Here is a 22,610-nt window from a genome sequence, read left to right as displayed (position 1 = left end):
TAGGGGCAGGTGGCCGAGGCGACGCGGGCCAATGGCCGCGGGGCTGGGGGAGAGAGGGTGGAACTCGCCTGGGCCCGCCGGATCGCGCGCCACGAAGTGAGAGCAGCTGGGGATTCGAGGAGACCGAGCTAGTGCGCCGTGCGCTGCGACAGTCACCTCTCTGCGAGATTGGGGCCAGCACTCCAGGGCTGTGGGACCCGGCTCCCGGACCCCAACTACGACCTGCCAGACCACCTCCAGCCCGAGTCTGATGGCTCCCATTGATTTTTATCCAAAATCCTACCCACAACTTCCAGTCGGTCCAGGTAAAGCGACACTATCTGTGCGGAGAAACGAACGGCAGCAGGAACCAAACAACCAAGCAAAAAGAGGAGGACCCTCTTCCGTGGAACAGTAGTAAATCTAACTTGCATCAGAAACGGCCCCTCAGAACTCTTTACCAAGCTCAGGATAAAATATAGCAAAAATGGTGAAAGGAGTGCAGAACAGCAGATATTGCAAAGATGGTTTCTTTTGACTCGATGTTGCATTATGTAACTTAAGGGAGCGAGTAGATTATCCTCCTAGCTGGCTCCAGGCCACCGCTGCCTCCCTGACCAACACGGTGGCACAGGCAGGATCAGCTGGGGCACCTGTGTGTTCTGTTCCAGCGCCACTATACTGCACCGACCCCTTCTCTACCCACTTCCTACTCTCAACTTCCTTCTCCCCACTGTTTCTTTGGCAAGTAAGTTCCCACCTGCCCCTCTGTTGACCAGGGCCAAGCAGCCCATATCCTGCAAGAGCCCAGACCTACTAGGGATTTTCCCAAAGCGCGGGCCTTGGCAAGAGGGGCGTCTAGACAAGGACTGCATGGGAAGGGAGGCTGCAGTTGTGGACATGAGGTGGGAACGCCCTCATGGCCTCCTTTGAACTTAGCCTGCAGTTTCTCAGCTGACCTTTGGATCCGTGTGAGAGGCCTCAGTGTGTTCTCACCCTTGTTGGTGTCCACCCCACAGTGCCTCCCACACAGGAGTGGGGGGTGCCTCCTGAAGAGCCCTGGCTTGGGAGTAAGACAGGCTTGGCTTCGAATCCTTCTCAGGACAAGTTACATTACCTCTGTGAGACCCCGTGCATTCATCTGTAAGATGGGCACGGCACATTCCAGGGTTGCTGTTCTCCCTTACGCAGATGGCACACAATTTTAGGTCCTTGTCAAAGATGCAGAGCCCTGGGTGACTCTGGCTGCCTCCCTGCTCCACCCTAAGACTTGGGTTCAGCAGCCTCCTGTGGAGCTTAGGGTGTGGCTGAGTGCACAATCTAGTTTGGTTTCTCTTCCTCTCTCGAAAGTCCCACATTGCCCCTGAGGATGACTGGGCTCCAGAAAGCAGGTCACAAGGCTGGATGGCCCAGAATCGGGGGAAGCAGATCTGCAGATCAGGGTTTGGGGGAGGAGCTCTCTCGGCCAGGATGAGGGGGCAGATCAGACCCACAAGCCCTCTCCCAGCCAGATCCAGCCCCCCCCCCGTGAATAACGTTCTCAAGAGCTCCATGGAGGGAGTGATTCTAATGGATCCCTCTTTATTTAACCCACAGGTATCAGGGCTGATATTTGTCCTGAAAAGCAATGACAGAGAGGAAGGCCAGATACACTGAATACTTCTGGGTGAGTTTAAAGGCTGCCCAGTTCTGTTTACCACAGGGGAGTCTTTTTGTTTTGAGACACAGTCTCGCTTATGTAATTCAGGCTGGCCTTGAACTCACTATGTAGCTCAGGCTGGCCTTGAACCTGCAGCGATCCTCCTGCCTCAGCCTCCTCAGTGCTATAACACCCTGCCCAGCAAGGAAGTCATTTAATGTTTTTGGAGCTCAGTTTCCACCTCTATAAAATGGAAATAAGACATTTTCTTTTTCAGTTGTGAAGATTAAGTTCAACAATAAGTGTCTAGTTCAATGTCTGTTTGCTGCAGGCACTCAATAAATAGCAGCTCCTGGTTACACCAGCAACATTGATGAGCCCCAGTCAGACCCAGGGTTCTGTGCATAAGCCCAAGACCATGCCTTGGCCTCACTGCTTAGCCAAATGACACCAGGCAAATTTAATTCCCAGTTTCTCACTTTCCTTATTTGTAAACTGGAGATCATAGCAGTATGTGCTTAGGATTATTGTGAAGAACAAAATAAGAAGCCATACAACACTTAGAGCCAGGTACACAGCAGGTACTCAATACATGCAGCCACTGGCAAAAAGCTTGGAGGGATAGAGAGATGGGGATCAGAGCCTGAGCGGCTTGTGGGTGAATTTAGGACTCTGACCTTCAGGGGAGTGCCTGTCACCTGCCAGCAGTGTTCAGGGCAGCAGTGGTCATTTCAGAGCTGGATCTGGGGTGCTGGCTGTGCCTAAGGTGTAGGAGTTGGTAGAATATGGGAGCTATGGACTCTGGTCAGGTCTCAGTGATCCTGGCTCAAATAGGGCCTAAGGCTGAGTTAACAGAAAATGTAGTTCTGCTTCATGAGTACAGTGCCTTTTCCTCTGAGGCTGTAGGGGTTGCGGGGGTCTTGAATGCACCTGCTTGGCCCCTTAGCACAGCTATGTTTCAGATGTCATGGAATCAAACTATCTTATGTAGGAAGCTTATCTAGATAAGCATCCCGACATCAGAGAGGGCTGGGAATTTACCCAAAGCCACACAGAGTGATGTCTACTGGGCAGAGACTGAAACTCAGGTTGCTGGCTGCCGGTGTGGGGCCTTCTCCTTCGTGCTGTAGCTGGGAGGCTTGGCTGATGGGAGTGGGACAGGCAGGGGATGTGGAGTGGCAGGAAGTTGGCTTTTCACCTTGCTTGCCCAGTGCTGTGAGTCTCCTCAGTGGTCTGACCTGCCTCACCAGGAGTAAGAACAGAAACCCAGCCAGGCATGGTGGTGCATGCCTGATACCAGCACTCTGAGAGGCTGAAGCAGGAGGGTGGTAAATCTGAACCAGGCCTGGGCAATTTAGTCATTTAAGTGAGATTTTTATCTGAAAGAAATTCTTCCAGAGATTGTAAGAATAATTTCCAGAGGCAAGTTACTCTGATTAAAAAAAAAAGCTACTCTGATTAATTCTTTGGAAGCCATGAAACGGCTGCTCCTGTTGTTGATATGAAGAGGCTGTACTCCATGATGCTGGATGGAGAAGTCAGATAAAAGCAGCCTCTTAAACATCGGTTTCAATCCTGGGTCAATCAGAGGCCTTAAGCAGTGGCTTAGGAGACAGCAGGGATCAAGCAGCAGGCTGGACCCTGGGATGGCAGAGCTCCCGACCCCAGTCTCCTACTTAGAAAAAGCTGGGTGCCAAGGCCCTGCATCCTCAGCAGGGGCCCTGCACTGGGCTGGCATCTTCCAGGGAAGAGCAGGGCATGGGTGTCCTTCTTCTTCTACCAGCCCCGAAGACGTGGCGCCTCACTCTGGTCCTCCCCGGCTCTGTGGGCTGCAGACTCTATATCCCAGGAAAGTCGGGCACTGGGCACTCCTCAGCCCTATGCCAGCCCAGGGACAGATCTTGCACAGGTGGCTGTGCTATGGCCAGGATGCTTCCAGCAGTCTGGCCCTGGGACCAGATTCCTTTGTAATGTGTGGCTGGATACTACCAACAGGACAGGATCGGGTCTTTTGTTGTTTTTTTTTTTTTTTAAACAGGGTCTCACCGTGCAGTTCAGGATGGCCTCGAACTCATGTGTCAGCCTCCTGAGTGCTCGGGTTACAGGCATGCACCACCACACCTGATTGGACCAGGTCTCATTGACTAGAACCCAGGCTGTTTTCAGAGACACCCAGCTCTATTTTTGTCAACTGGTGCACACAGAATGATGGGTTTTCTTACTCATTCAAACCCAACTGGAGGGGGAAATGGTGAGAAAACCCATTTCCTCTTCAACAAACATCTTCTCTGACTCATGCAATCATCCAGAAAGCGAGGGTGGTGAGGAGGGGAAGCAAAGAAGGTCTTCTTTTGACCTGGCCTTGGTGAGGGCAAGCTGAAGGGAGACTTCCTGTTCCTTTGCTCTTGGTGCCATCGGATGACCAAATGCCCTCTACAGCATAAATCACTCTCTTCACCACAGACTTGAGCAGTGTGGTGTCCCATCCCAGGTGCCACGGCCCATGCCAATTCAACTAAATTTTTTTTTTTTTTGAGGCACTGTCTCACTCTGTAGTCCAGGTAGGCTATGAACTCGCCCCAGTCTAGCCATGAACTAGAGATCCTCCTGCCTCAGCCTCCTAAGTACTACGATTATAGGTGTGTGCCAGCCGAAAGCTTTTAAAAGTGGACACTAAAGCAGTGGTTCCTAAGTTGCATCACACATTCGAATCATCTGGGAAACTTAAAAAATGTGAGTGTAGCAATTTGATGCAATGCTTTTTTTTTTTTTTTTTTTTTTTTAAAGATCTCTGGGTGACCACAACGCAGTGAAGCGGATCTGCTGAAGACTGGCTGATGATGGTGAGTGCTGTGCCACCCCAGGTGAAGCATGTGTCTCTCATTCACTCTGCATGAATAGCTAATGAAGATCCGCCATGAGCCTGTGGCAGGTGCTGGGGACACAGCCATGATCCACAGTCTCTGCTGGTTCTGGGGAAGCAGCTACTCTAGTGAGGAAAGTCAGTGAGAAGCAAATGGATTGATGACATGCACCACGCAGGCTATGAAGAACAGCGGTGCGGGGTGAGGGACAGAAAGCCTTAGGGCAAGAGGACTAAGCCACCCTTCCCGGGACGTAGCATGCAGACGCTGATCTTGCTCCCAGAAAGGGTACCTGTGCGCCTGCTTGGTGCCCTCACTTGATCCTGCTCTCTGCAAGCAGCTGTCCTTGTAGCTGAGACGGCCCAGTGGCAGAGCCAGGCTCGTTCATGCTGAGGACTCCCTGCTGCCTTTCCCTGCATAAGCAGCTTCTTGGCAGCAAGTGAACTGTCAGGAAGCAGAAACTACCTGATAAGGGTGAGGTGAGAGTGGGCAGTTAAGGGCCTCCCTCTGCTCTGCGGCATCCGTGGAGTGGGCATCCTCTGTCCAGTTCGGCAGGTTCTGACCTGTAGCAGCTCAGGCCAGGCTGCTGGGAGTCGCCTACACGTGCCTTTGGCTCTGCTGCCCGGGTGAGGGTGGGGCAGGGTGGTCCAGGTCGATGCACGTTGGCACTTTCCTGGGTGCCACCAGAGGAAGTGAACTGGATAAAGCCAAGGTTCCAGAGAGAGAGGACGGGGAGCAGGAGGTGCTGCTTCCACGTATGGTTTGTAGAATTCTCACCGCTGAAAGAAAGCGCCCGGTGGGCATATCGCGATTGCTAACGTCCTTGGAGGTGTCAGGACGCTCCTTAGCAAGAGAGAAACCTGGTTGGCTGTTTCAAGGCCGTCGGGTTTGGACAGAACCTTCTTACTTGACACTTAGCAACACGAGGCCTCCGTGTTCCGGGAGGAGCACGCTTGGGGAGACCATGTGCCGGACTTCTCCGCGCACGGGCAGGCGTTACCACCTTGTTATAAGGGTACCACAGCAAGTACCTGCATAGCCCAAACACAGACCCGCTCCCCGACCCTGTGGAGTGTGTGTCGTCCCCACCGTACAGATGGGGACACCAAGTCTCAGAGAGGCTGCTCAAGGGACGCAGCAACACCTAACCGGACCTAACTGGAAGAACAGAGGCTCGGGTCGGTCAGGCGCCTTCCTCAACGCGGCTGTGCTGGAACCAGGCTCCTCACTCATTCACTCAAAGGACCTGCACGGGGCAGGATGTGCAGGCCGGCGCCGTGCTGCCACTGAGGACAAGCAGCCGTCTTTCCTGGAGCAGCTGGTGCTGCTCTCGTCCCCACCACCCTCCTGAGCCCCAGGACAGCGCTGGCACCGGGTGCCTTCCAGTCATCAGCAAACGTGGGTGTCAGCAGTGCGCGTTCACCAGAGGTTCCCCGCTCAAGAGAGGGTCCACACTCCGTCCTCCCAGCCGGGGCTTTCCTCTGTGTGCGCTGGGGAGGGGCTTTGGGGCCCCGCACCCAACTCTTCCTACTCCAAGGCCCACTCCTTCCTGGGCCCCACAGCTGGGCCTGCGGGCTGTGTTCTCTGCCGGGTCACCCCCAGATGCTCCCCGGCACAGCTCCCCAGCAGGTGTGCCCAGATCTTCTGAGACCCCCTCACGGTCACCGCCTGCCCTCACGGCTGTGTGGGCTCCCTGCCTCCTCATTCTCAGCCCACAGGGAGCCTCTCATCTTCCACAAGGGATGCACCAGGTTATTGGTCACTTATCTCAGAAACTTACTCTTCACTTAGGCACGGATGGTTGTAGGTAGAGACAACTTTCCGCCCTTATCCAGCCAGAAGGACACATACTGAAGGGCTTGGGATTCTACTTTGAAAGCAAACACAGTCCACCACAATTGCCTCCCAAATTATCTTAGTGAGGCTGGAATGAAAAACACCCCAAGCCCACAACAAACAAGCCACCCCCGCCATGACACCGCAGGGCTGCAGGCTCTGCCCTGGAGAGAAGGCGGTGGGCCCAGAAGACAGCCTTCCCTCAGCCACAGAGCCAGGCCTGGGTGGCTCCCGGAGGCCCAGTGCCACCGGCTCACTCACTTGGCCCTGCCCAAGTCCATTCCTGAATAAACAGAGGCCACAGCCACGCTCGAGGTGGGGCTGTTGGGTCCCGGGCTCCGCCCCATCTCAGGCACACATACCTCCTTTGTGGCTCCCCTTGCAGAGGGGAAACCAAAGGCGCCTGCCCTAGGACACTGAGCCAGTGTTCCACCCACTTTGGGGAAACCACAGCCCAGCAACAGCTCTGGGCTGCGGCCCAGGCGCCTGAAGGAGCGGCTGTGTTCAGGTGGAAACTGAAGAGGGCCCAGCCCGTAGGAGGCCTGGGCTGGGGGAAGAGAGGCTGCTCAGGGTGCCCTAAAAGAAGCCTTTCTTCCAAGCCTAGTTCCCTGCTTTCCCATTCATCTGCCCCAGCTTTCCCCCGCAGCACCTACGCTTACCCAGTTTCCCCCAGCCTGGCTTCTCCGTTGACCCGGCATTAGTAACAGTATGGTCTGCTCCCTTTATTTGTGGTATCCATGTTCTTCTACAAAGTTGCCACTGACGCTGAGTAATCAGCCTTCTCTGAACAATTGCTCCTAAGAAATACCTGGCTCTCTGAGTCCTGTGAGCCTCGGAGCACAACATATTTGCCCCACAGTGGATACATAACCTTAGTGTATGCAGGTCCCTGTGTAAAGGCTCCTTATTTATTTATTTACTTTTGAGACAGGGTCTCACTACGTAGTTGAGACTGACCTGGAACTCACTAGGTAGCCCAGGCTGGTCTCGAACTCACAGCAATCCTCCTGACTCAGCCTCTCAAGTGCTGGGATTGCAGGCGTGCGTCACCATGCCTGACAAAGATTAAGACGGAATTTATGAGCAGGGACATGTAACTCAGTCCTGCCTGGGAGAAGCTCCTTGGACAAGGTGTTTTCTCCCCAAGGCCCATTGCAGCCTTCCTGCCCTTAGGAACCCAGGCAGCACTTGGGGACCATTTTAAGCAGAGAAATCAACAACTAGGAATGGTGATGCATACTGATAATCCCAGATACCCAGGAAGCTGAGGCAGGAGGATTGCAACTTCAAGCCCAGTTCGGGCAGTCCAGTGACTTAGACTTTCTCAAAAACCAGGGGTGAAGGCGCTGAGAATGCAGCTCAGTGGGAAAGCCCTGTGGTCAACCCCAGTACCACAAAACAAGTGAAATCGCCAATGAAAAGATCAAAAATGAAGAAAATGGGGTATTAAGTCCAAAGAAAACACTCGTTCACAGTGTGAGAGCTAAAGGAGAAGACAGCCCGTCAACCTCAGCAGGCAAAGTGCAGCTCAAATTGCCATCTCTGAAATGTCTCCAGGGACCACGAAAGCACTGCGAGGGGGATTTCGGACTCCGCGATTTGCAGATACAGAAAGTGCACAAAATGAGAAACCCCGTACCTGGTGACAGGGTTGTCGAGGGAGGGGATGGGTCGTTAAATGACACCTACGGGAGGATCACTTAGCAACAGCTCCACCGATGTTTTTACTGTAGCTATTACTACTCGCTGACGTACCACACATCTTGACACCTTTGCTGTTCCCGTCCCTTGTGTTTTTTCCCATCTCACGAAGCCTAGAGCCAGCTTTGAGTCTCACCTGGGCCCATGTCATCTGGGAGGCCTTCTGGTTACGCTGGTCCACAGGAGGCGGGCACGGCTGGGCTTCGCTTTGAGGCGCTGGTGAGGATCCGAGATGACCAGTGCTGGGTGCACATGGCAGTGTGCGTGAGTGAAGCTTTCAAAATAACTCTCGTGTGTATTTTCGGTGTGCATTATAAGGCACAGATGCGGTAAAGTGGTTGCTACAGTGGGACAAATGACCATCATCTCATTACCCATTTTCCTCCCAGTGCAACAGCAGCTCTCATCTACTCATTTAGCAGAAGTCCTGAGTACTCAGAGCTGGGGTGTGGCTCAGTGGAGAGCGCGCGTCTTAAGGCCCTGGGTTTGATCCCAGCACCCCACACCCCACAAACACAGCACACTGTTTTTAGCTACTCTTCCTGTCGTACATTTGCTCTTCAGACTTGTTTGTTCTATCTACTTGCTGCTTTGTATTCTTTTTTTTTTTTTTTTGGTGCTGGGGATCGAAACTCATCCTTGTGCTTTCGAGGCAGGTGGCGGCACTGCGCTAAATCCCCAGCCCTGCTTTATATTCTTTAACCCACTTCCTCCCACCTATCCCTGGTAACCAGCTTTACTCTCCATCTCTGTTTTATGTATTTGACTTTTTTTTTGGAGTCCACAGGTAAGTGAGATCATGCATTATTTTCCTTTCTGATGAAGCTTGATTACGATTGCGACTCAGCTTTCAAGACCCAGTGTTACTGGCAGTGCGTCCCATCCCCGTCCCCTGCCCCACTGTTCAAAGCTGCAACACTCCTTGCAGGCACTGGGCCTGACCTCGCCAGGCAGTGCTCAGTCAGCGTTTGGGGACCTGGCCCCAGGTGAGCAGATTCCTTCCTGCTTTGTGACGCAGCATTGGAGGGCTTAAGTCAAAGCACCTCACCACCTGACAAGGCCACCTGCTTTTGGGCCAACTCACATGCCAGGGGAGGCGCAGCTGGGCTGTGATACAGTTGGGGGTTTCCAGTGCTCACACCTGTGAAATGGGGCTGAAAGTACCTACCCCACAGTCTGTGACAAGGGCCACTCAGTAACACATTCTGAGTACTCCGCAGATCAGGACACAGCGCGGGTGCTTAAGAGGTGTTGGTCCCTGTGCTTCCCGAGCCCCAGGCCACCTCGGCCCTCTGGCTGGCATCACCCATTCCTCTCTGCTAGGCTGTTGGGAGGCCCAGGGATACTTGTTCTGTGGTTACTGGGTTGGCCAATACATCGGCTCTTTGCTTCTCCACTTGGTGTGTGAACTCTGACCTTTGCCTCCCTGGGCTGAGTACATCTCCTGCCTCTCACTTGAGATCCTCCATCAGTCCCCCTTCTGGGAAGAGGCAAGTGGGTAGGAGAGAGGGAGGAGCCGGAAGCCAGGGAAGTGCTGTGTTTGTGGCCACAGGGCAGCGTGTATGCAGCTGTATGCAGCACGCAGAGCACGAGGACCACAGGGGGGCTTCCTAAGTCTGGGAAACTTGCTGTTCCTGGCCTTGGATATCCTAGGGAGGTCACAGCCACTCTAAGAGAGGGGGCAGAGGAGGTGCTGCTGGGTCCCAGAAGCAGCAATGCTCGGGCCCTCGGCTTCTCACAGGAATGGCCTAGATGTGCAGTCACTGATTGCCCCGTTACTCTTCCAGACCAAAAGCCCTAGGGGGGGCCCCTGCACCCCAGTGTTCAGAACACCACCTGGCCCATTGTGAGCACCAAACAACAGGTGAGCTAATGAACAACTGGGCCAAGCGCATGGCACCTGGCGCTGCTACCTGGGCGACACTGCAGACATCTAATGCTTGAGACACCTTGAGAGGCAGTGACTACCGAAGAGAGGGAGAAAGCTGACACTGGCAAGGGTCTTACGCTGCACCGGGAGCCCTGTGGGGCGCTCCACAGATGCCAGCTCGTCTCACCCTTCAGTCCCACAGGTGGACGTATCTGACTGTGGTGGCTGTGAAGGTACCAAAGTGTAAGAAGCGTCTTCACGTGCTTGGGTAGGGGCCCTGCCAGCATGCTCACGCGGTCCTGTGTTCTGTCACATTTTCCAAAGTAAGACAAGGTAAGACTCTACCTTAAAAACAGTGTGAGAACTTCAGGTTCCACACAACCTGGGCCTACCTGAGCATGCGCAGTTCCTCCCACTTCACGGACAGGAAAGATAAGTAGCCCATCCCCTAGGCCCCCCAACTCATGGAAGAAAGACCGGGATAGTGGTAGCACGGGTCTTTTGAAGCCGGGTGAGATTTCTGAGCAGAGGTCAGAAAAGAGAAAGAGAAGGAACGAGACTGACTGATCAGGAGAGTCCCAAGTCTGGGGCTCTGAATCCGGAGCACCAGCTACTTAGCATCCAAATCCTGCTAAATCTGACCACCTCCTCCCCCACCCAGTGCCTGACGACCCAAATCTATCGTTTGCCTTTCTAGCTCCTAAAAACGCGGAGTACAAACTGTAATGGACCACCCTAAATTAATACAGTTCACCCTAAATAAACCTGCTTTCTGTCCCCATCCTCTTCCTGGGCCTCTCCTTCGGGGCTGCATGGCCCAGCCCGTGTCTAATGCCAGGCTGGGGCAAACGAGCCAGCAGGCTCCCCGGAGGCCAGGCCCTCCCCTGGCCACTCTGCAAAGGGCCAGTGTCGGCTGCCCAGGCTTTCAGTTACCTTCATTAGAATGGGCCCCGAGAGCTGCCCGGTGCTGACCGCTGGGCAGATTCTATCACAGCAGGGATGAAAGGAGAGAAAGAGACTGAAACGGAGCTGCCTTTCTGCAGCTACGTCAATATGAGAGGCAGTGGACGGGGGCAGTGTGCGAGGCCTCTCAACAGCCTTGGATGGCTTCAGTTCAGAGCAGCCTGAGGAGAGGGGTTACAAAGCTTGTTCTGAGGGTGAGGATCAGTGGACAGGCTCACAATGGTGGCCCTAGGCCCCGCACAGCACCAGAACCACTCAGAAGACAGAAAGAAATCAGGGAACGATAGATGGGGCGGGGAGAGAGGGATGCAGAGGCAGTGGCTTCCCAGAGTCCAGGGGACAGAGGCAGAGGTGTGAGGACTCCTGCCTGTGCTCTCTTCTTCCCTGCACAAGGAAGAGGCCTTGGTGACACCAGGAAGCCGTGTTGGAAAACATCTCAGGCCAACACCAGAGACTCTAAGTGAATTCTTCGGGAAAACTCAGCAAGGTTGTGGTTATAAATGGGCATTAGCACAAAAACGATTGGGCTTTCAGGTTTGAGGGGTAGCAGCATCCCTGGTGGCCCTGGGTCCCCACGAGGGACTTTCAGGACCAAGGAAAGCTGAGCTGCTCTGGCTCTGTGGGCAGTCACCTGGTTTCTGTCGAATGTCCACTGGCTAATGGGACTGGGGATCTTATCCTATCCCTGAGTGTGTGGGGAGGGCAGGAGGGAGCAGACTGAGGGTCATCCACCAGCCTGGCACAGCTGGCAGCTGGCCTGCAGGAGGGTGATGGCACTGCACACCCAGGAAGGGGCAATGCAGGATGAAGGCAGACACCCTGACTGACGGTGCCACTCCGTGGCTGCAGGACTCAGGGAGAGGTCTTAGCCTCTCAGCATTATTTTCTCAGCCTATAAAGTGGGCATAAAAGCACTTAGGTTGTGCTAGAGACTAACCTTACCTCTTATTTACACTAACTCTCCTCCTCATAACACCTTAGGGACGGTGAGGCAGCCCCTTCCTCACCCTGCAGGTGAGAAAACAAAGGTACCTGACCATTGTGGAGAAACACAGCGAGGTCACAGGAGGTGCATAAGGTGACCCCAGGCCTCCTGGGTCGAGGGCCTGTACACAGTACCACCTCTGTCCCCTTCACCTGGGGCACACTGTTGGCAGGTGTGACAGGTAAATGATGTTTGGGCTGGGAGCCTTGGGTGGTGGATTTTGATGCAAAATTGGAGAGAAGAGCCCCAGAACACAGAACTGGCCTTTCGAACCAAGCAGAAGAGTCCACACACACAATGGGGACCCTAGAATTTTGGTCAGGTAAGTGTGTGCCCATGATGCAGGTTCCCAGCTCCACCCCAGATCTGAGCCGATCTACAGAGCCAGAGCCTGGGAACTACACTTACCACAAACACAGGCCTAGCGGCGCAGACATGAATGCTAACCTCCATTCCCTCTGGCCACAGGGAGCAGAGGAAGACCTCTGTCTGACTGGTTGGTTGGATTTTTGAGACAGGGCCTCGCTGCGTAGGCTGGCCTAGAACTCATTATGTATCCCAGGCTGGCCTCTAACTTGCAGCAATCTTTCTGCTTCAGCCTACCAAGTGCTGGGATTACAGGCGTGTATCACCATACCAGCCAAGACCTCAGATCTTTACCAGAGAACCAGGTTCTGGTCCAGTCCCAGGGCAGCCTTGGGGAAGTCCTCGGCTTTCTGCAACCTCAGCTTCCCCATCTGTGAGATGAAAATGCTGCACTGAACGGTCCCATCCAGTGACCGTGTCCCAGGCCCTGGCCAAAACACCCACCCCTTTTGTGCTCTGTTGCAGTGAGGCAGCAGTGCCGATGTCTCCCTTTGATCGGGGATCCCAGAGGGAGGAATAAAAATAAAATAGCCAAGACAGGAACAGCTGCCTTGTCAGGAGTGGGCTCACATGGTGGGAAGCACGATCAGCCCAGGAAGGCTGGGGATTCCTGCTCTGCACACAGGTCCCTCCCAACCATGTGAAACACACACAGGTGGCTGGCAGAGGAGAGATAAACAGGAGAGGAAGATGCCGGCCTGCTGCCTCAGTGCGGCGGAGGGAGGTCCAAGGGGTTTTCAGTTCCTCAGGCCTGAGATGCCTGAGCCAGCTGAGAACCAGGGGCCTCCTGCATCTGTGCCAAGCGCAAGGCCCTTGATAGGCCCACTGGGCTCTGAGCCAGTGCCCACCAGAGCCAGGCACTGTTTGGGACTGTTGCCCTCTTATCTCATTCCTCAGCATACCAACCTGGCAGGGGACCGGTGTGCTCAGTTTACAGACAGGGAAACTGAGGCTCAGAGAGGTCAATGGGGCAATTGAAGGTAGCACAGCTGCCAAGTAGCAGGGCCGGGAAAACACTGGCCTGAAACCCTGGGCCCTCCTGAGGCTGCCTCCCAGCAGGAGGCAAACACTCATTATGTAACCACTCCCACGTTGAGGGCTTAAACTTTACTGGCTTCAGAGATTGTTAGAACCCTGAGCTAGCAGCCAACAAAGTGCAGAGGCGCCTCACAATCAGGCCCCAATCTAGGCTTTTGTGTGGGGATCAAAAGCTTAGGGTCAGGAAGGAGAATCTTCCAGAGCTGGTTCGAGGCAGCCCCTCCATGGTCCAGGGTGGGGAGCTGACAGCAGAACCAGCCACGGGACCTTGGGACAGCCCCTCATTCTCCCCGGGCTTCACCCGGGCTGTTTCAAGACTTTAAATGCAGATTTCCAAACTGATCCTTCCAACCCTCATGTTCACCCAACCGTGCAGCTGACCGCACATTAAAACTGCCTGGGGAGCTTTTCAAATTCCAACGACTGGCTGAACTGCAGACCAATTAAATCAGGATCCCGGCCTGAGAAGTTCTTAAACCTCTTGCAATAAGTGGCAACCAAGGACCTACACAAGTGCCTGGCTCCCTCATGAGCACCAGCGAGTCACCTGGGATTCAGCAGCCCTGGGCTTGGTCCCCCATTCTGCGTTTCTAACGAGCACTCGATGATACGGGGATGATGCACGTGTGAGTGCGTGGGACCCACCGGCAGTGGCCGGGACCTAGAATGTTGCCAAAGTAATCTCCAGCAGAGCAGAGAGGGCTCCCTGGCCAAGTCCGTGTGCCAATGCTGGGCGCTCCAGGCCCCAGTGGCAGTCCAGAGGGCCTGCACATCCAGCTGTGTGTCCACAGCCCGGTGCCAGCAAGCACCTGGCGTCACGTGCTGCTTTAGGCCAGGCCAGGATGGGGAGGGCCCACCTCCCCCGCACACTCGCACCTCTGCAGCGGTGGCCTTAGGTATTTATCAGTCTGTGGGAAGTGCGGGGTTCTGGCTGGGGCCACGGGGCCGGTGATGGGTCAGCACGTGACCCACCTAGGTCCACAGCACGGGGCTGTCCCTCACTCATCCCGTGGGGTGATGAAACACGTGCACGGCTTTGTTTCTGGGGAAACACACCTCCAGTGAAGGCCACCTACTACCACCGCTTGTCATGGAAGGAGAGGGAACACGAAGAGACCCAAGAAACAAAGTTCTCTGCTGGAAAATAGAAGCAAAGCAGTGATATTTGTAGCCGCCAACATCTCTAGTGCTCTGTCCCACTGTCAGGCTCCACCTTGACTTGCCCAGGGAGTGCCAAGGGCTCCGTGTGTCTCCTGAAATGCATGGCAATCCTGGACTGGGCCCAGATGGTGCCCATTTCACAGACAAAGAAACTGAGGCTGGGAAAGTTCTCTCTGGAAAGGGCAGGGCCATAGTTCAGACCCATGTCTCTAACTCAGAGCTGTGCCCCTGACTGGGAAGCCCCACCACCCGCTGTCAGACAGCAGATGCCGGCCAACTGCTTACCTCAGCCTGGTCCAAAGCCAGGCATTTTAAATGCACATTTTCAGGAAGGAGTAAGCAACTAGAACAGGAACCCAAACACAAACATGGGTCTCCCGTGAGCTTACTCCTCCACCAGCCCCAAAGAAGAACTTCCCAGTCAGGCCTTGGGATCTGGCTGATCCCTGCCCCGGGGGACCCAGGAGGCAGCAGGGCCATCTGTCTGCCCTCCTGCCCAGCCTGGCGCCAGGGTACAGGTGAAGGCACCGCCAAGGGCTGGAGTGACCAGCAGGCAGGCGAGGGCCCTGTGGCGTTCCCACTGCAGTGCGCTCAGTCCCGGTCTAAGCCCTGCTCTGCAGGAGAGCACAGGCAGTTCCTCTGCACCGTGCCCAGAACATGGGGGAGCCCGGGACCCAGCCCCACTGTGGGGCAGGAAGGATGGCTAAGCCTCTGGGTGGCAGCAAGCATCCCAAAGACCAAGACCACTGGGGACAGAGCAGAGGGCAGCACACAGGCAAACGCTTGGTAGTGGGAAGAAGTAGCATTGGGAGCAGCTGAGGAACTCGGTCAGACCTGTGTGTGCCCCACACACTGAGGCCCAGAGATGAACCCGACGGCCCGACCTCCTAGTGATAAGCTACAATCACTATCGTGATCGCTGCGTCTCCGTTTTACAAACAGAGATACTGGCCAGGAGAAATTACATGATTCGCCCAACACCACACGGCCCATCCACCTCAGAGGCGGGATTCTACTCCAGGGGCCCTGCGCAGTCCAGGGTGCTCACAGACCACCTAGTAACTGGCTGAGGGGACGCGAGATTTGGAGGAGGGTAGGACTGGGGAGATAACACAGAGAGGAAGCAAGCAGGACCCGAGGGGCCAGATTAGAGACAGGAAGTCAGCGGCGAGGCTATTGCAACAGCCAGGCCACCATGATGAGTGAAGGCTGGCACCAGCTGCCACGTTCAGCTGCACAAGTTATGCACTGCACAACTCCCAGAGGTGCGACTCCTGTGGGCTAACCGTGAGACAAGTGTATCCTTAGAGCACACTGACTCTAGCTAACAGATGACTGAGGGACCAGACTTACACAGGACTGGGCGTGTGGTCACAAGCCTTTCAGTCTCTGAGTAACAGCTGCCAATTACACCCCACACAGTTATCACGATTCCACATTCTGTTTCCTCCTGGGGAGGAAGTAGTAGTTATGACCCAGACATACTTCACCCCCACCCTGGGCACAGAGGGCCAGTTAGTTTTACATTTCGGTGTCATAGATGCTGATGCTAATAAGGTTGGCAAACTGCCCCGCGCTCCCAGCTGGGAGGTCCCAAAGGTGCCTGTGAGTATTTAAGAGCCCCACCTCCAGTCCTGGATCGAGAAGCTGGCTCAACTTTCCAACCTCCTTTGAAAATCAGCCTCGGGCAGGGCGGGGAGGGAGCGTGAAAAGGCCTGGGAAACTTTCCACTGTCAGGAACAGTGGCACGGGGGTGGGCAGACACAGATGAACACCCTAAACCTGTCCTGAGACCCGGAACCTACCAGGCTGGGCCAGTTTAGAGGGCAGAGGTGGGGTGGGGGCTAAAGGGTATCAGTCACCTGAAGAGCCTGTACCCCACTGACTCTCCGAATGTCCCTCCTGCTCTCCACCCCTTGTCTGGCTCAGACTGAGCACTGGGTGTGGGGAAGGTCCCTGGGCTGAGTCTAGAGATAGCGGAAAGGCAGAGATGGAGAGAGATGAGGGATGGGGCGGGGACAGACAGGGAGAGACAGACAGAGAGACAAGAGGAGCCGAGGCCCAGACAGACACAGAAGAGGCACACCGAGGAGGGACAGACAGGAGGAGGGAGCACGGCAGAGGGCAGAGAGGCTTAGCACCCCTCAATACCCTGGGGCCCTGGGGGTGACCTCTTCGCAGGTAGAGAGGGCAGAGAAAGTCTGAAACCCGGACTTAGAGGCTGGGCCTGCAGATGCCCTATGGAAACCAAAAGCAAGGTGAAGCCTGACATGTCTGCCCTCATTTTATGCCTCCTTTATCACCTTAAACTTTGGGTTAGACCCCCGCTCAGCTCTGCACTTGGGCAGGTTACTTCTTCCCCATCTGCCTTCAAGACTGAGGACACCAAGGCACGAGTGACTAAAGTAATTTTCAGGGTCTGCAGGGACAGCCAGTTCCAGACCCCCAGGAGCGGTACCTACATGTCTCCAGCCTCTGTCCCAAACCTGTCATCTCACCTCAGATCCCAGGGAAAGCAGAGCCTCACACGGAGGTCACACCCCAAGCAGGAGCTGTCACATCATGAAAGAAACCAAATTGTTCCTTCGGGCCGGGGACGGTGACTCCCAGAACCTTGCTGAACCAGTCCCAAGATACCAATCAACCAGCTGGGCTCCACCAGGATTACTTACCCTGCCAGCTATGCAAACTCCCAACCCTTGGCTTTGTTCTCCCTTCTCCCTATCTATAAAACCCCAAAGCTTCCCTCAGTCCCTCCCAGACGGATTTGAAACTCTTTTATCTGTCTTCCCAGCACACCCACGCTGATCAAAGCTCCCTCCCTGCCCTACACCAATTCTTTCCTTGACTGGTGCTTTGGGACGAGTAGCCAAGCCTGGTCCATCAGGATCTGCAGAAGGTTTAAGTCTCTCCCTGCAGCTGCAGGTGAGGCGCTCCCACTAGACATCCTGGGGAGGACAGGCCAGCTTGTGACTCCTGCGGTGCCCTCCCTGCCCTGGGCCTTCCCAGCTTGGTTCCTGGGCCCTATAACAGACAAGCCCTTCCGCCGGACCCTGGACAAGGTGGCTGATGATCTTGCTATGGTCCTGCTCTCTCCGCACTGTGACAACCTGTCACATAATCCTTTTCCAGTAAAGGTTCTCCTTATTAAATCAGAATTTGTTGGTTTTTCCCCTGACATCTGTGATACTGTTTGCAATAAAAGTCACATTCACAGTTGGACTACCAAGAAAAATTAAATTATACAAGGGATAAAAATTCTATTGCTTCACTAGTCTTACTAGCTTGAAGTTTTCTAACTTCCAAGACAAAAGAGGGGAAGTGAGAGGGTTGGTTCTACTCTAATTCTTGTCCTAATGGAAGGATTTTGTTTCACAGGGAAGGACTTCTTTTTTGTGTTGTAAAATCCTAAAAAGAATGTGTTTGGGCCAGGGTTTTAGCTCAGTGGTTCCGCTGCCCACCTCCTCGCAAGCACAAGGACCCTATTTGGATCCAAGGGTGCAAGTCTAAAAGGTTTCTGGTAGCAATTGCAAGGAAGTTAAGAAATCTGTTTAGGGCTGTTTGTACCTAGCCAGGACAACAGAAATGAAATGCGTAACGGAGAAGAGGTTTGTGGAAGAAGACTCTGAAGACTCAACATGCTTTCTGACAAAGCGGGGTGGAGAATGGAAAGTCCGAAAGAGGAGGGTTAATGCGTCGGACTTTCTCCGGTGTCACTGGACTCAGGACAGCACTCTCTAGAGGGAAACCGCAGCTACCTCCCGCCACGAGCCCTGAAGCTGGCAAAGTGGATGCTCCGAGTGGCACCGGGGGGTCCTGATGTGGGTCTCACCTAGGCCCATCCAGGTGGGGGTCCCCTCCAGCCCACAGTGAAAGCTCTCCTGAGGAGGAGGAGTCTGGCAGGAAGGTCCGGGCCACAGCACAGGAGGAAGTCAGGGCTGGGCTGTGCTGGATGTCTAGTCTCATCTTCAGAGCTGGGAGGGTGCTCAGCACTCTACCCCTGGGCAAAAGGAGACCTAGGTCAGGCAGGCCCAGTGAGCTGCTCTGTGTACAAAGTATGGGGTAGGGGAGACTGAGGCAGGAACCTGAAAGGGATCAGAATATGTCACTCCAAATATGCCACTTTGGCATAAGGATTATTCTGAGCTAAGGGCCAGTGCCCAGAAACAGCAGACAAGCTCTCTGCCCTCCCATGAGAGCAGGGCATACATTTCGTTGTATAAGGAATATATAAAGTTTCATTTGGAGGACGCCCTGTCCTGTACCAGGGAGAGGGCGACAGAGAGGATGGGAATCTGTATAGCATATCTAAACAGTCTTATCTGACCTACATTCCTAGTTACCCTCCCACAATTTCCTGCCCCCAGGAACCCAAACCCCTGTACCTTTGTTTAGCCACGCCCCATGGTGGATCTGCTTTGGCTAAAATGCCATATAGTCACAGCCTCCACATCTTTTCTTTTTTTCACTTCTTTTCTTTCCTTTTTCTTTTCTTTTTTTGAAATAGTGTCTGGCTATTATTTCAGGCTGGACTTGAACTCGTGGCAATCCTACCTCAGCCTCCCGAGGGCTGGGATTACAGGCCTGTGCCACCATGTCCAGAATCACTTCTTTTCTGTGATGACCCTTGCATGTAAAAATTTAAAACTCGCCTGGCGTGGTGGCGCACGTCTGTAATCCCAGCACTCGGGAGGCTGAGGCAGGAGGATCACTGTGAGTTTGAGACCAGCCTGGGCTACACAGTGAGTTCCAGAGCAGTCTGAACTACATGGGACTTCTGCAGGACTAAGACCTTATAAGGCAAGGTGGCCTACGATAGGTTAAAAAACAGCTTATTCCCCCTAATTGCAAAATTCCCACCCAAGACCCTATAAATGAGCCCACACTCCTTCCCTTGGGACCCGCCTCCCTTTCTTCGCCTCCCAGCCTTTGTGCCTCACCTGATTCCCTTCAATAAAGATCTCCTGCCGGACCTCTCATGTGTGAGTGACCTGATTGGGAGGGGGCGCCCGAAGGGGCACGCGCGACCCCTTTCAGTGAGACCCTGTCTCAAAAAAATTTTTTTTAAAAACTCAATAAAATCTGTATTTTTTTTCCCTGTTAATCTCTCATTTGCCAGTTTAATTTGCAGACCCAAGGTATAAAAACAACAAACAAAACAAAACAAAAACCCAACATTGCCAGGCGTGGTGGCGCATGCCTGTAATCCCAGCACTCAGGAGGCTGAGACAGGAGGATCACTGTGAGTTCGAGACCAGCCTGGGCTACAAAGTAAGCTCCAGATCAGTCTGAACTACATAGTGAGACCCTGTCTCAAAAAACAAAAAAACAAAAACAAAAAAAACCCCAAGGTATAAAACCTAAGAGGGAAGGCTGAGGATGTAGCTCAGTGGTACAATTATAAGTAGCTAATTTTGGCTGGAGGTGTGTCTGAAGATAAACCCTCTTGATTAAAATCACAATGGCCTGATTTATATACCTCCCTAAGGAATAAATGGATGTTTGAGATTACACTGTAACCGGTACCACCCTTTTGGGATTCCCTTTAGGAATAGACCATTATCTCACCATGGGTGGGCCATCTTCTCTTACCCACTAAGACTGAGACTACTAAAACTAAGAGTAAAGACAAGACTAAGACTATAGATTATCAAGTAAGGTTAATGATGTCATCCACATGCCCTTGCTACGTGCTGCTTCCCTATTGGATCAATAGTAGCTAAGTGGCTATATATATTTGTAATCTTTTTTTTTTTTCTTGGTACCCGGGATTGAACTTGGGTCCTTGTGCTTGCAAGGCAGGTGGCAGAACCACTGAGCTAAATCCCTGGCCCTATATTTGTAATCTTATTGGTTGATTAGAGCTTGATCCATATTGTGCTCCATGATTTTGCCCTATAAAACATTCTCAGAGAGATGATCTCAGCAGGAACCCACTCAGGAACCCTCCTAACAGGAGCTATCCCTATTCCTATTTTCCAATAAACCTTTCTCCTTTGTCCTTTGGAATTCATTCTTTGATTTCAGGGGACATGAACTCAGCACATCTGACATCTTACAGGTTGGGGGTTATATCTCTCCTATATCCGTACCACAAAAACAAAACACTTATGAGGGTTGAGGGAATGTACTTGTCTTCTGCAGATTGGCCCAATCTGAACACGGGAGGTTGGAGACCAGTCCCTCTCCTGCCTACACTGTGGTGCTGAGCAGAGACTTAGAGGGAACTGATAGGAGACCTGATACCTCCACTGTGTGCACCGGGCCACAACACCAGCATTTTCCTTTCTAGAGGCAAAATTTGGGGCGAGGTGTGGTGGTGCACCCCTGCAATCCCGGCACTTTCATGGATTGCCTGTGAGTTTAGAGCCAGGCTGGGGTACATAACAAGTTCAAGGCCCACCTGAACCACATAACAAGATCTTGCTATGAAGAGGCAAAATTTGGGGCCAGCAGTATAGCTCAGTGATAGAGCACTTTCCTAGCGTGTGTGAGGCCCCTGGATTCGATCCCCACCTCAGCAAAATTAAAATACAGCAAAATAAAATAATCATGCTGTGTCTTATGCTATTCTTAGCTGTTTTGGTTTTCCAGGTCAGGAGTAGGAATGTAGGAATGGTCAGAAGGAGAACAGCTATTTACTTCTCCAAGGGAATGTTTGTGCATTCGCCCTGGCTCCTCTGGGCTTGGAAGGTGTGGTTTCCTGGAGGTCAAGCCCCTTGCAGGGGAAGGGTCAGGTGGATGGGTGGGCTGGCTGCCTGAGCAGCAGGCCTGGGAGGGAGCCTGGGACACAGGCCTGGCTATCAGCTGGTCAGCACCCTGTGCAAAAGATATTCATTCAGGAATAATGTGCCTTGTAGTCTATGCATTATGAATGGTGGCACTGCCACATTTCCCAGCACCCTGTTGGGTGCTTTCCATGCATTCCCACTTTTCATTTTTATATTATCTCAAGAAGACAGCAGTTACACCCCCACTCAGCAAGTGAAAAAAGTGAGGCCCCCAAGAGGGTAGGTACCTTTCTTAGGGTGGCTGGACTAGCACCAGACAAGATTAGGATAGAAACCCAGCATCTTCAGACCCTAAAGGCCCAGTTCTCCCCCAGTTTAAATTAACCCTTTAGTGCTGGATAGGGCAGCGCGTGCCCAGAGTCCCAGCTACTTGGGAGGATGATGCAGGAGGACTGCTGGAGCCCAGAAGTTTGAGGCCAACCAGGTAATGAAGTAAAATCCCTATCTCGTAACACCAAACAAAAATAAATGAATCCTTTGCCTCCAGTGTCCATCAAGTAGGTCCCCACCTCCCTACTCCTGAAGCCAAAGCTTTGCTTCCCCATTCCCAGCCTGGTCAGCGGCCCCTCCTGCAGGGGGACAGAGACCCGGCCTCGCTTCTGCAGGAGCAACATCTCCCCGGAGTCTGCCCGACCGCCAGGCATGGAGGGAAAACAGAGCAGTGAGGGAATCAGGAGGCTGAGGACAATTCCTGGCAGTCTGTCCTATCTGTCACAACAGCAGAGATTGGGGAACAGAAACCTAGCAGGCCTCGCCACAGGCCAAGGTAACAGCCACTCTTAGAAACAACACGAGCTGGCCAGTGGAAGAGGAGGTAGGGAAAGGAGCCCTGGCTCTTTCCACATCTTCCTACTGTTAGGCGGGTAGTTAGACAGGACTACTATAAGGGCCTGAGGGACAAGTGTGTGTGTGTGTGAGTGTGTGCACGCGCACGTGGGGGACAGGGATCCAAAACAGGAGCACTGACAGTTGAGTCAATGTATAACGCATTTACAGTCACTGCTTAGGCCTCAAACCCAAGGGATCCCCAGAGCACAGTGACATCTCAAGATCACACAGTGACATCCTTCTGATGGCTGGCCACTTGGCCTTCTAACTCCACAACAGGACACACTGCATTCCTGGTGGCTCTAAGCTACAGCCCAGGGCTAGCAGGAAAGGGAATGTTCCTTAAAGACCCTCCCTCCTTAGGCTGGGACCTGGTTTATCTCCTGTTAAGTTTCTCCCATGATTAAGACACCCCAGGAAACCCTCTTCAGAGCACTGGGCCATGGCTGGTGTGAGTTTTGCAGCCTCTGAGCTGGTCCCCCAACTGCTCCTGGTTCTCAGGTGGGAGTATGAGGTAAGGTAGAAAACAAAAACAAAAACCACAAAAAGAGACAAGGAAACCGAGCTGTTAAAAACTGTACTTAAACAA

The 22,610-nt window shown here is 53.4% G+C and overlaps 1 protein-coding gene across 2 annotated transcripts in view; it reads right to left on the bottom strand.

Annotated features, from left to right (window-relative positions):
• Rab11fip4 (RAB11 family interacting protein 4) overlaps positions 1 to 22,610 on the bottom strand; it is a 72,682-nt gene that overhangs the window by 37,430 nt on the left and 12,642 nt on the right. The window contains exon 1 of one of the 2 annotated variants that reach the window (XM_019210385.2): positions 16,901 to 16,919. The exons of the other annotated variant lie outside the window; for it this stretch is intronic. The gene's annotated coding sequence lies outside the window, so the exon portion shown is untranslated. Of the gene's footprint in view, positions 1 to 16,900; positions 16,920 to 22,610 lie in introns of those variants that run through there. 2 annotated transcript variants of the gene reach the window in all.

The sequence above is a fragment of the Fukomys damarensis genome, unplaced genomic scaffold (genome assembly GCF_012274545.1).
Source record: "Fukomys damarensis isolate Sample0158 unplaced genomic scaffold, DMR_v1.0_HiC HiC_scaffold_13, whole genome shotgun sequence".
Classification (NCBI taxonomy): Eukaryota; Metazoa; Chordata; class Mammalia; order Rodentia; family Bathyergidae; genus Fukomys; species Fukomys damarensis.
Note: the sequence above shows the minus strand (reverse complement) of the source record. Positions and strands in the feature narration are given on the sequence as shown.